Source organism: Molossus molossus, unplaced genomic scaffold (assembly GCF_014108415.1).
Source record: "Molossus molossus isolate mMolMol1 unplaced genomic scaffold, mMolMol1.p scaffold_m16_p_12, whole genome shotgun sequence".
NCBI lineage: Eukaryota > Metazoa > Chordata > Mammalia > Chiroptera > Molossidae > Molossus > Molossus molossus.
In genome coordinates, this window is record NW_023425347.1 from 90,627,993 (window position 1) to 90,642,680 (window position 14,688).

General features: G+C 52.1%; 1 protein-coding gene across 1 annotated transcript in view; it reads right to left on the bottom strand.

The window, feature by feature from the left end:
• ALPL (alkaline phosphatase, biomineralization associated) overlaps positions 1-11,691 on the bottom strand; it is a 57,730-nt gene extending 46,039 nt beyond the window's left edge. The window contains exon 1 of the mRNA XM_036257073.1: positions 11,635-11,691. The gene's annotated coding sequence lies outside the window, so the exon portion shown is untranslated. The remainder of the gene's footprint in view (positions 1-11,634) is intronic.
• Positions 11,692-14,688: the final 2,997 nt, after the last annotated feature.

The following is a 14,688-nucleotide window of genomic DNA, read 5'->3' on the forward strand; positions in this document are numbered from 1 at the left end:
CTTGGGATTTCTGCACTGGCTGTTCTCGTGCCAGGAACACTCGCTTAGCTCACTCCCTCTCGTTTTTCAGTTCAAAGGCCACATTCTCCGAGTCCGTCCCTGCCCAGGCCGAGTGAAGAAGTCCCCTCAGCACCCCCGTCCCTCACTAGTGCACAGGCCTGTTTATTTTCCTCACAGGCCTCATCACTGTCTGGAATGAACTTAATGCCTTATGGTCTCTCTTCCAGTGCAGTGGCGCCCCAGGAGGAAGGACGCGGTGCTGTTCACTGCTAGATCCCCCGCACCTGCCGCCACATCTGCTATAGAAGATGCTCAGTAAATATCTGTTAGAGGAAAAAACAAAAACAAGATTGGATGCTGCCTTCTCCAGAGATCCTCTGTGGTCGTTCTGCCCCAAGGCATAGTTAGGTGACCGCTTTTGCTCCTCGGATTTTGCATTCTCCTTTATGGGTCTGTTAACACAGCCATCGCCCCACACAATGAACGCTCTTTGAAAGCAAAAACTGGCCCAGATCCATCTGTGAATTCCAGCACCTAGCCCTGAGCCTAGCGGGCAGTTGGGATAAAGAAATGTTTGTTGAATGAATGAATGAGCTCCCGCACTCATGTCTTCCCCTTCCTGACTCTGCTTTCTCCTTTTCCACCTTGACAGGTGCCAAGAAACCAGCACCCAAGTGAGCTGACAAGAAAGGCCGGTCCGGCGGGAACTTTCTAGAGCAGAGGCAGCCGCTTTCTTCTCCCACCAAGAGCTGCTTCTGGGCAGTGAGGGGACAAAGCCCCAGGCCAGCACTGCCTTTGCCACAGGAATCAGCTGGGTCCTGGCCTGGCAAAGCCAACAGCACAGGCATTTTTCCCATATTTCGCCCTCACTGATGGGACGAGGAGGTTGGCGGGCCTGCCTTGGAGCCCCAGCTGGAGGCCTCACACAGCTGAGCTCCGCCTGGCCAGGGGCCAGTCGGGAAACAATCGATTATTCAAATCATGTAGCTACCCAACAGGAGAGGTTCAGCTCCTCCGGAACGGGGAAGTGAGGCAGGCAGGCCAGCCCAAGGATTTGGGTGTCGAAGGAGAAAATGTCAGAGCAAAGTTGTTACACAAGACAGCCCACTGAGATTTCCCACCCCAGGAAGACACTGGAAGCCTGAGACAGCAACCCAGGAGGTCAGGCCCGAGGCCAGAGTCCTGGACCGAGGCTGGGGCCTGTCCGCCACTGAGGTTTCTGAGTGAGCAGCAGCTTCCGCCAAGGTAACTGCTCTGACCTTCCCCTAACCCTGGTCCTAGAGACACCGGGACTGCCTGCTGGGCTGCGCTCCCCACCTCCACCTCTCCCTTACCCCAGGAACAGCGCAAGGGACAGATAAACTCTGCACATCTCAGCTCAGGGGGACAGGAAATGTCACGTAGTCAATTCCTGCCTCCTCTCCCTTCCCAGAGTCGGGCTCCGGAAAACCGTCAGGTTCAAGAAGAGTTTACACATCTGGCCTGCAGAGATTTATCTAATTAAGTGATTCCGGGCCCACACTCTGGAGCCAGGCTGCCCAGGTTCAAATTCCGAGCCACATGACCTTGGGCAAGTCTCTTCCCTTCTCTGAGCTTTTCTCACCCGGATTCAAGTACCTACCCTGTGGGAGGTTAAGAGGATCAAATAAGAAAGGATATGGAAAACGTGTACTTAGCAGGCCACATATAGGGATTTATGTGGATTTAGTGAATGACAACTCTCACTATTATTAAACACATTAAGATTGTCTGGAGTCAGGCCTGGATCTCTGGATCAGACATCCCTAAGACAGACACATCCTCCCTCACCAGAACCCAAACCAGTCTACTCAGCAGACTGGGAGGCAGGAGGGAAAGACTCCAGGCTCTGGGTTTAAATCCCAGCTCCACCACCCACCAGCTCTGCAATCCTGGGCAAGTTACTCAACCACACTGAGCCCTGGTTCTGTCTCGGTGCATTCTAGATCACAGCTGTCTCTCCCTTGGAGCGTCATGCTCCTTCCCCATCTGGAGGGGTGCTAGTCTGTGTTACTGGGCTGTGCCAGGGAATTAGAGAGCTGACACATGCCAGGGCTGCCCCAGACAGGGGCAAATTGACAGGTTGGTTTTCCTTCCTGGAAACCTCTATCTGGGCCCAGCCTCAGGGTTTGATGTACAAGTAGTCATTCATTCATTCATCAAATATGTACTAAGTGTGTACTGTGCACCATGTAGATTTGTTACTCTGTGTACAGCCATTGCTATTATTGTTGTTGTTAAAAACATTAAGGTTTGGTGCTAAGGGTACATTTGTGAACAAAACAGACAAAGACCGGTTCAAGGTATGACACTGGGGGAACCCTACCTCACTAAGGGCCTGAGCCGTCAGCAGAGAAACTTTCTGCCAAGACTAAGAACCATTCAGGAGCTCGCGTCATCAGTGGGGAGCTGAAGACACCGGTGGAGATCGGGGAGGGGCAGCGGGCTCAGCTTGGGGTGGCTCGGGTGTCGAGGCCAGCAGGACAGCCTTCACGTGTTTCTCCACAGTGACCAAGCCCTGCTGGGCTGTGAAAAGCCCTGCCAGGGGGCAGCCTGACCCGCACTCCAGGACGTTAAACACTGTGACCTGGTGAGACGCTGGAATTCACGAACGACTCAGACCGGCTTGCTGCCCTTCAGGGACTGACACTCGGAGCCAGGCACTATGTGGATAATCAGATTATGAAGGACTCAAGATTTCGGAGCAAGATCCAGAAAAGCAGCCATGATGCTAACTGGCAACACGGGCAGGGAGGACGCCGCAAGAGAGGGGACAGCAGGGGCAAAGGCAAAGACGGGAGAGGCTGGGACACATGAAGAAAGATCTTGGCGGACGGGAGCAGGGACGAGGGTATCAGTGGAAGAAAAATGAGGGACATCTGTAACAAAAACAGATAAAAGAAAGAGAGAAGAAAAGCGCCTGAGCCTGGGATCCTGACCTGAGTTTGAGGGCTGGTCTTGCCATCCATGTGACCTGAGCCTCGGCATCCGCTTTCACAAAGGGAAGATCATACCTCATCTGGCTGTTGGAAGGAGTCTGAGTTCATGAATAAGAAAGGGCTCGAAAAACTGAAAAGTATGATAGGAGCCTGGAAACTGAGGCTAGTAGTATTAACGTGACTTGGCCAGGGTGCGGCTGATTACAACAGGAACCAGAATTGCTCCATCTGCAGTGGGGCACGAGCCCAACCCCACATCAGCCCCAAACTCCTGCCCTGGGCTCCCTGGGCCATCGGCCTGGCGAGGCCCCGGAAACAGGTAGGACACTGACTGCTCTGGTGGAAGGATCACCATGCAAAACAGAGGCTTGGCTGTGCTGCTCCACGTGTGCAGAAGGTCCCCTTGGGAGAGCACCCCTTTCCACAGGCAGAGCAGCACCACGGTCACGAGTGAGGAATGAGGATGGTGAGCGGAGGAGCAACAGCAGCGCCTGGCAGTCCACACACTGAGCCAAGGACGGGAGTGGCCTCAGGTGGACAGATGCCAAGTCAATCTCAGTGGTTCCACTGGTTCACCTGCGGGGACAACTCAGGTGAGTCACTTCACCTGAGTCATTTTCCTCCCTTGAAAAATGGGCTGTTAGAGGGATTTCTTATTTTTATTTATTTATTTTTTATCCTCACCCAAGGACATTTTTCCATTTTTTGTTCAGATAGAGTAGGAGGGAAAGAGAGGAAGAGAGAGAAGCATCGATGTGAAAGGGACACATCGAGTGGCTGCCACCCACACAACCCAATCAGGGCCGGGGACAAACTGCAGCCGAGGTACATGCCCTTAGCGGGAACCGAACCCGGGTCTCTCTGGACCGCAGGCCGATGCTGTAACCGCTGAGCCAAACCGGCCAGGGCTATTAGAGGGATTTAAAGTGTGAATGCATACAAAGCATTTAGCAGGGTGGCTTGGTACCTAATAAATATTCAGTAAATGTTAATAGCTCTTATTAATACTGTTGTTATTACTGTTGATACTATCACAGGAGTGGGGTGAGCCAAGCTCCGCAGGATGATCTGAATGTGGCTTCCTCCTTTTCACTCCTTCAGCCTGGCTGTGACCCAGAAACCTTGAGCCTGAACGTGAGCACAGCTCTGAGTCCCACGAAATGTCCCCACCCCAGGCCAGAGGTGGGATCTGGTGCAGTCTAGCGCGGGCTCCTCCTGCCTTCCCAGACAAGGAAAAGAAGACTGAGAAGCACAGTGACCCTGGCCGGATTGCCTCCCTGGGCCTGTCCCCTCTCCACCCTGTCCACACAATAATTAAATCTAATTTGGTTCTGGGATGTCCTTCAATCTTGTGTGCCAACTCTAAGTAGTTGATAGTGGCTGCCTGGAGGACTGCATTTAGAAGGAATTTGAGGTTTAGAAGAAAAAAAGCAGTGGTTGATCGGTGATGTCTGACATGAGCGTGGGACGGGGCAGTGGCGGCACGCAGGCCAACATCTGCCGTACGGGAACCAGGACCATCCCAAGGCCTCGCCTCACTCAGCACAAGCCGTGGCTGTCAGGCAAGGTAACCGAAAGCCAGAAGAGGGACAGGGACTTGCCCATGGTCACACAGCTTGAAATGGCACATTCAAACCCAGGCCCCTCTGGGTTTCTGAGGATGCCTCCTGCTAGGAGGATCATTTCCTTTTCTCGATGAGAAGGTGTCCAGGCTGAGACCCAGTGGAAGAACAGATGCTGTGCCCAACCGGGAGAGTCTGTGCTTGGTCCCTCCCTCTGGGACTCCCGCCCACATCACTTTGCAAATCCCAAGATCAGACGGTCATTCTACTGAAAGCAAATGTAGCCCTGGCCGGTTTGCTCAGCAGTTAGAGCATCGGCTCCCAGACCAAAGAGTTGTGGGTTCGATTCTGATCAAGGGCACAGACCTTAGTTGCAGTTTGGTCCCCGGCCCTGGTCGGGGTCATGCGGGAGGCAGCCAATTGATGTCTTTCCCACAATGATGTTTCTATCTCTCTCTGTCTCTCTCTCCCTCTCTCTTTCCCACTCTGTCTGAAGATAAAGGGAAAAATATCCTCGGGTGAGGATTTAAAAAAAAAAAAAAAAAAGGCAATGTATACAGCGAGGTCCCCTGAGGGCTTGTATCCAAACATATAAATTTGAATCCAGTTGCCAATCTGATTGAGCGAGAAAGCATCTCGACTTTCCAGCTGTGTGACTTTGAGAAAGTTACTCTGCTTCTCTGAGTTTCAGTTTCCTCTTCTGTAAAATGGAAAGGATGAGTTAAGTATAAAAAGGTCATTCCAAATGATTAGCTCAGTTCCCGACACTGAGCAAGCTCTTAAATGTTAATTATAAGGATAAAGTCAAAAGGAAAAAATTAAAACATAGCATCTTCACAAAGAAATAGGTGATTCATGCAAGGGCTCAGACAAGCTGTTGAGAGGAACTCTGTTGATCTTCGATGTCTTGATAGGCTGGCTAACCGGAGCCGAAATGTAGATTACTAGATTTTGTGACTTCAAAATAAAGAAGGTACTGGATTTTTCTAGGAAGCTGGGTTGTGCCGTCATGTCATGAGTGAGTGGACTGGCGATGGTAAGGGACAGATGCGTGTATTTCCTCTTCCCAGCTAGGTGACTTGGGGCCTGTTTTCTCAATTGCAACATGGGGATACGGCACTTGTCACACAGGGCTGCTGTAAGACTAGGCGATTCCAGGTGAGGCACTACACACCATACCTGACATGCAGCGTTAGCAATGGCTGTCGTGGGAGGGAGGAGCTATAGAAGGGCCAAGTAGGAGAAAGGGAGGGGGTGGGGCTGAGAATCAGCTGAGATACCTTTTACCCAGAGTGGTGGCAGATGAATAAATTATTAACTCCTTTATGTTAGGAGGCCAGTAATTCAAAGTGGAAATGGGTGGAAGGAGAAAAGAAACAAATCATAGCGAAAGGCCAAGCCTGATACAGTCCAGTGACAGCCAACAAAGAGGCCTGGGGGACAATGGGACAGAGGCCTGAGAACCTCAGCCTGGGATCTGAGCGGGTATTTACTGGGTTGTCTTGTAGACAAAGTAAAGGTGAGTCAGAGAAGGTGAGAGCTTGACTTAACCAAAAGTCACATGGTAGAGCCTTTGGAAGTTCAGGTGTATGGTTTTTCAAATAAAAGCCACCTAAACATTTTTTTAAAGAGCACAGAATGTTTACTGAGCTTTGTCCAGCAGCTTGGAGACCTGGCCAGGTGAAGTTCACCCACCTGTTCACAAACTGAGATCTGGGAGGAAGAAGATGCTTCTCGGCAACAAGCCAGGGCCAGGGCCTCACCACAGGGTCCCCAAGCTCCATTCCCAACCTCCCATCCGCTCTCCCCTTCCCTGGACCAGGACAGGGTGACAGGCACCTGGGAGAGCAATTGACACTGAAGGTGTCTGCCCCCTGACTCTCAGTCTCAACTGTAAAACAGCGGGGGGTGAGGTGGGTGAGGATCAAAGATAATGTTGAAGGCGCCTGGTGCCCGGCAGGTACTTACTTCCCGCACAAGCAGGCACATTTCTGAACAACTCTGCAGGCTCCAGGGCCAGGGGACCCGTGCTTACTATCAGGAACCCCGGGTCCCCTTGCTTATCTTGTACCCCCAGAGCACTTTGTGGCGCCGTCTAGAGTCTCCCATCTGAGCAGCTGCCTCCAGGGCCCAACATTTGCCCGTGAGGTTCGCAGCCTCCCACGCCACCCTCCAGCTTGGTCGTGGCTGTTCGCAGATCTGTGCTGAGGCCCTGGTGCCTGTTGTCACCGCCAGGCCTTGGCTCCCAGCCAGAGGAGTGGAGCACAGAGCAGTGGGTTCGGAGTACAAGGCAATGTTTCTTATCTGTGAAGTGGTGACCACCAATGAACAGGGCTTTGGGAGGACTGGTGAGGTGGCAGATGTCAAGGGAGTCCCTTCCCTGAAGAGGCTGCATAATCTCTAGGCTGATGCTCTGTCACCCCCAAACCTCTGGAGCCTGTAGACTCTTTCTGGGGACTACCAAAGTAGGAAGAAAGCTCCTTCTACCTAGCCAACATGTTTCTGAGACGCTGCCAGGCCACAGAAGAGGGACTGATGTCCGTGCATCCCACATGGTCATTTTGAGCACCCCGAGGGCTGGCCCACGCTTCATGAAGTCATTCAGATGCGCTTTGAGCCCCACTTCCATGGCCTCACGCCCCTGGCCCAGAAACTGCATACTCAGAAGGCAGGCAGGTCATGTCCAGGAGGCAAGTGCGCTGGGTGTAGAGAGTAGGAAGTGCTGGGGACTGTGGTAAAGTGGACAGAGCAGTTGCTAATTAGTTCCAGCTTTGGTGGCCAGGCAGTGATGTGGCCCACTGTGGGTCAACAATCCACCACATCTGTCCCTACCATAGGACGGCAGTTTGTGACTGACTTGCCATAACCTAGGCCATAAATATTTGAGGACCAATTGATTAAACTAGACCCATTCCAAGTCTTAGAGAAGTCCCATCCTCCTACTCCTGCTCCTCAGGCATCCTGAGTTTCTGAGAGAGGAAATGACTTGCCCAAGGTCACACAGGGAGCATACCAACCAGTCAAGGACTTAAATGCTACTCTTCTGAACTAGATTTCTTTCTCTACTGACCCACATTCTCTGCATCCTCCCTTGAACAATTCTTTCTTTCTTTAAAAAAAAAAAGGTATATTAAGGATGTATTATGGGAAGGATACATACCCAATTCAAGACAGTGGTTACTTTTGGAAAGGTCAGGAAGCTTAGAGCTGGGAGACTGAATTCATAGTCCAGCTCTGCCCTGGGTGGTTGAGCGACCCTGGGCAAGCCCCATGCCCTCTGGGGACCTCTGTCTCCTGGGTCTGCAAAACAGCCAGTTGGCAGAGCCAGCCTCTAAACGCCTTCCAGTTCTGAAATTCTAGGCATTTGTGAGGTCTCCTTTCTGGCCTCAGATGAACATAAAATAGTAATAATAATAATAACGGGGAAGGCGAGTCCACACTAGCCAGGAAGGAACACTACAATTTTTAGTGAAACCTGATTCCTGGTGACTGGAATTCAGAAGAAACGATGGTAATACTTGGGCAGTTTAACCACCATCCTCCAGTTAAACAAAAACACATCTGGTTTAACTTCGTTTTCCTCCTCTCCTCCCTCCACTCCCTACCCTCATCTCAAATGTTACCCCTTAATTTGAGAAGTCAAATTAAATGCAAACAATTGATTTCATGCCACAGTGAGATCGAGAATTTTGGCATGGAAAACTTTAAGCATGAATTTTTTCTGGGAGCAATTATGAAATGTTGGGGGGTGGTATAGGGAGGTGGAAAAATATAAAGACTATTCCTGGATGTTCTTTGAACACTGAGCATCCTATAAAAGTTGCTGAGAGCCTACCTACTAGGAACCTAACAGAGAGGCAAAGTGACTTGCCTCAGGTCACACAGCTAGGATTGGAACCCAAGATGCTGACCCCAAAGCCAGCACTTTTCTTGCTATCTCTAGGCCTTTGTAACTTAAACAGGGCCTTCGCTCTGGTCTTTCTTTTAATTTGTTGTTGTTAATCCTCACCCGAGGATATTTTTCCATTGATTTTTTTAGAGAGAGTGGAAGGAAGGGAGGGCGAGAGAAACATCGATGAGAGAGAGACACATCGATTGGTTGCCTCCTGTGCGATCCTGACTGGAGCCAAGGATTGAACCTGCAACCCAGGTACGTGCCCTTGACCAGAATCAAACCTGCGACCCTTCGGGCCACAGGCAGATGCTCTAACTGTTGAGCCAAACCGGCCAGGACCCTCTGGCCTTTAGGATTACCTGTGTGATGAAGAAAAATGCTGCTGACTCTGCCCCACAAGGAATATTAACTTCTCAGTAACAGTCACCAACACAGGTTCAGCCCAATGCTGAAAAACCATTTCTAATCTTGCTGGCCCCTCTCAGCCCCAGCAGGTTCCTCATCTGAGGCTCGGAAAGGGAAAGTGACTTGTCCAGGGTCACATAGCAGTGCTAGGAATGAACCTCCAATCTACTGTTCCCAGCTGCCCTCTGAAAGTGAGGACATCTCTAGAAGGAAAACACACACACACACACATACCGCACAGCCTAGCTCCAGCCAGTGCTGGGGAGCTGAGTCAGCATTCCTGTGGCCACGAGGAGGTTTCTGAGCACTGGTTCTCAGCCCAGCTTGCTCACTCTCCCCGAAGTGTTCTCTTTCAGCTCTGGGGTTTGTATTAATAACTCCCATTTCTATTTCAAGGTGAGAACTGCAAGTTATGCTGCTGGATCATACCCCTGGATTAAGAGGCCTCACCCCCAGAGATAGGTACAACACAGAGATTGCTACACTTGGAATTCTTGACACCTGGGCTCCATCCAGCCCCAGCTCCCTAGGTAGTGTGTGTGTCCTTGGACAAGTTGTTTCTCCTCTCCAAGACCTGCTTCTCCCATTGCCAAGTTAGGACTGTATGTAGCTTGCAGGGAATATAAGCCATAGAACAGGCAGAGCTTGAGTTTGGGTTCGCCCCATTTCCAAGCTGGGACATATCGAGGCACAAGAAAAGGCAGAGGACACTGGCCCTGCGGAGATAATAGCCTCAGGTGGGTTCCCAGCACAGGATCCAGGCTCCTGGCCAAGGCTGTGTTTAGGATGGTGAGCAAGGGGGGTACCAGGCCATCCTACAGCACAGCCCATCAGGGAATGAGCAGAGTCTCAACAAAGGTGAGTGATGGGTTTCCAGGGCTCAGGGCCAGTGACATAACCATACACCCAGTCTCAGCACTGCATTTTCTGCCGAGATTAGAGCTGATAAGAGCCAGTATTCTCTCAAGCACAGGCACTGGCTAAACACTTGGCATGCATTAATCTAAACCTCACCACCAGTAGGTACTATTTACTGACCTCCTCAGCCCAAAGGAGGAGACTAAGGAACAGAACTCAGTCCAGGTCACACAGCAAGGTTGCCTTTTCTATTAGTGAGGACCAAATGTTGGCAGATGAATTTTATGTGTTATTGCATTTTAATCCCTTTCCTTGTGAATTGCTGGATTCCAATTCTAAAATGTCTATTTTAGAGCCTGAAGTAAAGTTATGCAAATGTCCAAACATCTACTCAGGGAAGAGGGCTTTTGCCTACTTAATTTTCTACTGTACTCCCAGCAGGAGAACAGTGCTGTTAAATTTTGTTTCTGGCCTCAGTTCAGTTTTATTACTCACAGTAGTCTTACGGGAGAGGCATACTCCCCATTTTACAGGTGGGGCCATGAACCCAGACACCCAAGCCTGCCTCAGTCCAGGGGCTGGGAAGTTGGGAAGCTGTGTCCAGGGGTCTCTTCTGCTTCGGGAAATCAGAGGCATGGAGTTGAAGAAGGAAAAAGGACGGAGGGACAAGGGCAGGGCCATGGAGTAGACTGGGTGGGATGGGGACAGGACGGGTGGGAAGGACTAAGGTTTGAAGAGGGCAGGTCTAGAGGGTAGTGGGAGGCAGGACTGAGCCCTAGGAGAGCCAGAGGAGGAACCAAGGTTCAGCCCCTCATCTCCTGGTCATGAGAGTGGGAAGTCGGAGGCTAAGGTTGTAGGGTTTAGAGTCTGGGTTTGAATCCTGATGCCTACTTGCTTAACTCTTAACCACTCGCTTAACTTTTCTAAGCCTCGCTCTCTCCATTAGTAAGCAATATGATGCACGTGAGGTGTTGGAGAGGCTATGGAACCCAGCAGGCACTCACAGGCCCCTCATCTTCCCTGGGGTGGGAGCCAACGCCAGCCCGCCTAGGAAACCCCGCCCACCTGCAGAGCCTGAGCTTTTCCCAGGACCCCAAGGACCTTCCGGGCCTGAGAATCACCCGTCTTTGGGTCTCCAGGTTTAAGTGTTGAAAAGGGTCAGAAAGACACGTTTAGGGAGGACAGGGCTTTCCTCAGCTTCCCACCCCACAACTACTGACTATTCAGTTAACCCTTTCTTATCAAGACGGGGCACAGGAACCAACCCTGAGCACCCCACTCACCTGCACACACGCCCAGGGGTGGGTTGGGGCTCCAAAACTTTGACCCATGGCTGCCGTGCCCACCCCACCTCCCAGACAGACACCGACAGGCCAGATATCCCCCATTCTCTTTCCCCAGCGGTTCCCGGACCCTAGCGCCTGCCTCCCTCGACCTGCTCCCAGCTCTGGCCCAAACTACTTTAGACCCCGTGCGGGCAACCCAGCCCCTCCCATGGCGGCCGTGGCGAGATCCAGAGGCTGAGGCGGGAGGCATGAGAGGGCGCCAGGCAGGGGTCTGGGGTTGGCAGCCTGAGTCTCTCGATCTCCGGCCAGGGGTTCAACATAGGGCTGCTCAGTCACCGAGCACGGGGGGAGGCCCCAGGCAGCGGTCTGGCAGGCAAGGAGCCCAGGACCGCATCGGAGGTCGGAGCGCGGCTCCCGTCGCTCGCAGGCTCTGCGGGAGCCACGTCCAACCTCCAACCGCCGCAGCGTGCCCGCCGGGAGCCTCGGGTGCGCGCGAGTGTCAGAGCAGGTCAAGTGGCTGGAGGTCCTGAGTGGGCTGCCTGGACGGTGTGGGGGCGCAGAGGTCCCTGCCCAGCCATTTATTTATATCCAACCTCGCCACCACCCCGGGGCGAGTGGAGGATGTGGGAGGGGCTGGGGATCGACCAAGTTCACCGGGGTCCAGTCCTTACCTGCGCAGAGTTCGTGGGTTAGGGTCTGTCCTGGCACAAGTGACGTGGGGTTGGTACACTGGGCCTGAGGGCATGAAGTGGCGGGAGCGCGATGCTGCCGGGGCTACCTCCCCCGCGGGCTTATAAAGGCGGCAGCGGGGCTCCAGCGCTGCCTGGGCAGCCCTCCCCCACCCCGCCCCCGGCCCAGGCCCGGGCCCACCCCGCCCCCATCCCGCCCCCGTCCCGCCCCGGCCCCAGCTGGGCCCGCCATTCTGGTCACGCGGCCAGAGCGCCCCCTGCCGGGGATCGGGGCGCTCCCCCTACTCCTCTCCAGCTCTTGGCGGAGTTGGAGCGGGTGGGGGTGTCACTGCCTTTGGGTTTCGCCGCTCCTGATCCTCTCGGGACGCATCCACCTCCGGGCTTCCCGGTGCAGCTCCCTCTCTTCCCTGCCTCCCCTCGAGCTTGGACTCATTCTGGTCTCCAGCTGTGTCCTTCTTGTCTATATCTTTAGCTCCAACTTCGTTCTGTGTCTTTGTGGGTGTCGTTCTGGCGCCCTCTGTCCTGTCTGCCCCTCTCTGTCTATCAGTCCCTGTGTCTATCTGTCTTTCTTTTTGGTCTCTTTGTCTCTATCCATCTCTGTCCACATGTGTCTCTGCCTGTCTTCCCTGGCCTCTCTCCTTCCCACTCCATAGGGACCTCTAGCCTCTTCCTCTCTTCCCTGCCCTTGCACTGTCTCCTTGGCAACAGGAAGCCAAGGAGACCTAGGAGGGGTTGGTTTCGGGAGGGGCGCCTCCCCCGGACAGGAGCGATTCCCTCTTTTCCCCTTAGAGAGGGAAGGGGCTGGCCAGGATTCCTGCTGACTTCATCCCAGCCAGAGCCCCAGGACATGCCCCCTGCGTGACCTGAGGAGGGAGCTCACACTTCCCAGGCAGTGAAGTCAGCCCCGGTTCAAGACTCCCCTCTGGTGTCCTTGGGCAAGTCATGAATCTCTGTGGACTTGCCTGACCTTTAACAGGCAGACAACATTCCCCCTGTATTCTCTCATCACATGATGCAAGAGTTATATGAGACAGTGGTTGAAATGCACAGGAAACTCAAATTCTAAATAAACGGGGTAGGGAGGAAGAACAGGAGGGGACTAAGGCCAGAGCAGAGAGGAGAAGGTGTCAGAACCAACACAACCGATACCAACCCAGAATTCTCTCTTTTACCTACTCCATGCCAGCTCAGAGCCAGGCATCCTGCATCCATTATCTCCCAACAACCCAATTTTACAGAATAGAAAACAGAGGCCCAGAGAGAGCATGCAGGTGTCTTATCAGTATGACTGGCAACCAGAACTGGGGCCTGGCACCAGAAACCAAGAAAGTCTTTGTATTTACTCTTCTTTCTTCTTGCATTTTTAACACTTGCTATTGTTTGTTTGCTTGTTTTGTTGTTTTACAGGAGTGACATAAAGTTTCCTTTTGGGCTTAAGTTTATATTTTTTAAAAGTGAATCAAATCATTGAGTAAATACTTATTTATATATTTAATGGATTAGGTTATTATGGCAAAAACCATGAAGGTGGTAAATGAATGAAGTTTAGGAAATACATCACCTTTGCATAAGAAATTGTGGGTGAAAGCATCCACAGAGCCCAAAACCTGGAAGGGGTTCTGTAATTGGTCACAAACTCCAAGGAAGGGTTTAGGGGTAACCAGGAGGCCTGAGATGATGTCATCTCAGTGAGCCAGGGGCAAATCCCCAGGCATGGAAAACCTGCCTGTCACAACCTATACCAGGCTGAGAGGCTGAGCCTGCAGGGAGTTGGGGGGACCCCATCCCACCTATCATGGGCCCCCCGCACTTGCCCCTGACTTCTGATCTCCCCAAAACTATAAAGGATGGGCATTTCTGATTGTGCTACATGGCCAGTATTGGGTTCCCTGTTTCGGGGTGATTTTCCCCTAGGTACCCCTCCACCTTGGGAGTCCAGGGATTGGTTATCAGCAAAAGAAACTGCTGCCTGGCCAGCCCAGCTGCTTGTCTCCCTCACCCCTCCTACCCTGCTCCAGGTTTCTGCCCCCAAGGAGGGGAAACCCTGCAGCCATTGCCCCTGCTCCCTGGACGCCACCCCTCCTGGACTGGAAAGTAGGAGTCCCAGCTTCCAGCTGTGCCCTAGTTTCTTGGCTGAGCTGAGCAAGTCACTTTCCCTGTCTAGGCTCAGGTTCTCTCTGGCGTTGAAAGGAACAATCTCTAAATCCAGCCCAGATTCCAGAATTGCAGGGCCACTGGTAGAACATGGTTCATGACACTAGGTTTCTCTGTGTCTATACTGTATATATCTTGTCTCTGAGGCTCCGGTGACTAATTTTTTTTAAATGAGCAACTTGGACTGCTTGACCTCCAAGCTCCCTTTGCTCTAAGAGTTGATGATCTTGTTTGGCTCTCACAACAGTTTTGTAACGTGGGCAGGACAGGCATTTATAATCGCCATTAGAGATGAGGAAGCATTTGTTACCTAAAGGTCAGGGTCAGTCCAGCCGGTGTGGCTCAGTGGTTGAGTGTCAACCCATGTACCAAAAGGTCACCGGTTCAATTCCCGGCCAGGGCACATGTCCAGGTTGTGGGCCTGATCCCCAGTGGGTGGCATGCAGGAAGCGGCCAGTCGATGTGCTCTCTCATCAATGTTTCTCTCTCTCTCCCCCTCTTATTTCCTCTCTCTCTCTAAAATCAATAAAGGGAAAAAAAATTTTTTTTAAGTAAATAAAGGTCAGGGTCAGAGCTGGGGCCTTTTTCTACTCATTCATTTATTCCATTCTATTATTAAGTGTCCCCTGCCTTGATCGAGGCCTGAAGTTCACCAGAAATTAGAAGGAAAATTAAAGGTGAGAAGACCAGGAGTCCCAGAATTTTAATTCTTATTTCCACTGATCCTCGGGGAGATTTCTACAATGAGAAATTCTGAAATGGTGAGCACAGGGGGGTCAGGCCCTCAGTGGTGAGGGATAAGGAGAAAAGATGGAGAGAGAAGAAGAAAACTCTAAGGTCTGTGTACAGGGAGCAGCAAGGAGTCATCTCTGGTGGGGGGAG